This window comes from Anser cygnoides, chromosome 6 (assembly GCF_040182565.1).
Source record: "Anser cygnoides isolate HZ-2024a breed goose chromosome 6, Taihu_goose_T2T_genome, whole genome shotgun sequence".
NCBI lineage: Eukaryota > Metazoa > Chordata > Aves > Anseriformes > Anatidae > Anser > Anser cygnoides.
In genome coordinates, this window is record NC_089878.1 from 6,259,635 (window position 1) to 6,262,646 (window position 3,012).

At 39.4% G+C, this 3,012-nt stretch overlaps 1 non-coding gene across 1 annotated transcript; it reads left to right on the forward strand.

Annotated features, from left to right (window-relative positions):
- The first annotated feature begins 2,544 nt into the window (after window positions 1-2,544).
- LOC125182162 (U5 spliceosomal RNA) lies at window positions 2,545-2,659 on the forward strand. Its single transcript, XR_007161315.2, has one exon. It is a non-coding gene; the product is annotated as a U5 spliceosomal RNA (small nuclear RNA).
- Window positions 2,660-3,012: the final 353 nt, after the last annotated feature.

Below are 3,012 nucleotides of genomic sequence, written 5' to 3' on the forward strand. Positions count from 1 at the left end.
GCCAAACACCCACCTCATATACTATATTTCTGCAGAATTATTGGAGAGCTGTGATTTAGTCCCAAATTAACTAACTGTTCTGTACCCCATGTTCTTTCCTTCATTGAATGTTTTACATGCTGAGAAACATATCAAACTTCACTTAAGGTGGTCCTTTGAATGACGAAACATGGTATATCATAGATTTTACTACCAAACACTGCATGCATCACTTATTTGGCACAAGAATATTATTTTCCCTGTACTGGATCAGACCAAAGGTACTTTCAGCCCTGCGTGATGGTCTGAGCAGTGACTGACAGCAGACCCCTCGGGAAGAGCGGGACAGTTATAAACTGATCCTTTCCCGCAGTAGAGTTGCTTCTAGCAATTTATAGCTTGGGAATTTCCTAAGCCACAAGTGCTGTTTGGTGTTTAATAGCTTCCAAATGTGATTTTCTTCATTTCCCCCCCGCCCCGCGCATCCTCCAGGAGGGTTGTGAACCTCTACAAACAGCATTCACAAGATGCCATGGAAAGGCTCATGGCCTTGACCATTTGAACTGTGCTGTGTTGCGTGAAGAAATGCTCCTTTTGTGTGGTTTGATATAGCCACTTGAGAGTCTTGTTGGATGCCCTGTAGTTCAGGGCAGCTCACAGCCATTCCTTATTCACCTCTTTCGTTCTCCTCGTTGTTTTATAAACCACTGCAAAAGTTTCCTCCAGCTGTTGGCTCTCTAGACAACATGCAATCTAGCAGCCTCCTCTTGCAACAGAGAGACAAAGGTATGAAATTGCTCTGTGTAAAAGGGACTTAGAATTTCCCTTCTTCTCTTTAGAAAGAGCATTTCCCTTCCTTTTTTGTTTTTTCCCCCCCAAAAAATTTAGCTTGTTGTCTGTACACTTGCTTCTGTTTGGTAGACAGAACATAGATCATCCTGCCAGGAATGAGAATTACACTGACTTCTGAAATAAGATGAGAGTTTACCTAGAGCAACAATGGGGGCTGGGTCAGATACGGACAGAAAAGACTGCCAGAATATTTCTTGTAAGTTATACTGTAACTTTATCATTTCAGTAGAGCAAGGATTTCAAAATGCTGATTGAATAATCAGGCTATGATATCTGCTGGGACATGGATTTAAAGCATAACATAATCTAGGACATAATTTAAAACATAAAACACTAAGAAGTGTGAACTATAGCTTTGGATTTGCTTGTTCTTCCAAGGTTGTCAAAAGTAAAAAATTGTGAACCAGTTCTCTTCTTTTTTTTTGTTGTTGTTGTTTTTTTCTCTCCACACTGAGATTACCTACAGTAAATGCAAGAAGAAACTACACTCATTGTTCTCAAAACTGAAAAATAGTATAGGAAATTATTTAAGGAAAATTATTTAAGGAAATTATTTAGGAAAAAGTACTATGGGTGTCTATGGATTAGAGAAGACTTAAGTCTTGCTCTCTGAAACTAGGAATAAAAGATGGTAATACCACGAAAAACGATGTGGGAAAGAAAACAGAGAGGTGTCCACATGAGTAAAGCATCACAACAACAACCTTCCAGTTTTACGGGTCCAGGGGAGTGTAAAAATTATTCAGAATTATCACACTGAAAATGTAGAGCCCATCGCTACAGAATACTAGGATGGCAGTAACTCCTTTCTTTACGGATACTTTGTGCGTATGAGAAAGCCTTAATGCTTAAGCCTTAGTTGGGAATGGCAGGATTTTTGAGGCTTGTAATACTAAAATTGATCAAAAAAAAAAAAAAAACTGTCTTTATTCTCTAATAGGCTTTGGGGATTTAATGTTAATAAGAAATGTGACAAATATCTCTGTCTTAAATGTATTCTAAAGTTTTCTGTGCAAGCTTTCAAGAGAAGGCTTTTACTCACATTTGCCTTGAATTCCATTTCTCAAGTGGTGCTTCTGGTTGTCTCTCTCCTCTGTCTAGGGATATTTATATACCAAAGAAGTTGCACAGATCTTGTTTGAGGTTGTTTTCTTTAGCTTTCCCATATTTCCCTTTAAGTCTATAAAAGCAAGAGAGGTATTATGGTTAAACAGTGCTCTAGTTCGGCAAAGCTTTTACACTTAAGATTAAATACCCAAATAATCCCATTTAGGTCACGAAAACATTTCACAAAAGCTCTCCCGGATCATGGTCTAAAGCCCTATTTTCTAGACTTTGACCTTATCTATTTAGGCTAAGTTTAACATAATCTAAACTTAACTGATACTCTAATGTGAATCTTTCTTAGGATGTGAACTGTTTTATTTAAGAAAAAGAATGTGTAGTGAAGAAATGGGGTTAAAATATTGGCATCATGATATTGTTGCACTATACTTTTGGTGAGACGTATCAGTGACAAGACCTGCAGGAAGAAGTATTGTAGCCTACAGAAATACTCTGACCTTTTTTACAGACAGCACTTAACAGACAACAGATCATCAAGAAAGTTATCCCTTTGAGTTCATGTTGTTTGTTATGTATAACTCAGACGATAAACAAAACAAAACAAAACAAACCCAAGGATGTTCACATTTCACGTTATTATCATATGTGTATCTCTGGCTTCTCTTCAGATCGTATAAATCTTTCGCCTTTCACTAAAGATTTCTGTGGAGAGGAACAAGCACGAGTGTAGTGGAATTTTTTGAGGCTCTGCTTCTTAAAATATATATCTTTTTGGACCTGGGGGTCCTGGTGGACGACAGGTTGACCATGAGACAGCAGTGTGCCCTGGTGGCCAAGAAAGCCAATGGGACCCTGGCGTGCATAAAAAGGAGCGTGGCCAGCAGGTCAAGGGAGGCGATCCTGCCCCTCTATTCTGCCCTGGTCAGGCCTCACCTGGAGTACTGTGTGCAGTTCTGGGCTCCCCGGTACAAAAAAAACAGGGATCTCCTGGAAAGAGTCCAGTGGAGGGCAACAAAGATGATATGGGGCCTGGAGCATCTCTCCTATGAGGAAATGTTGAAAGACCTGGGTCTGTTCAGCCTGGAGAAAAGAAGACTGAGAGGGGATCTTATTAAT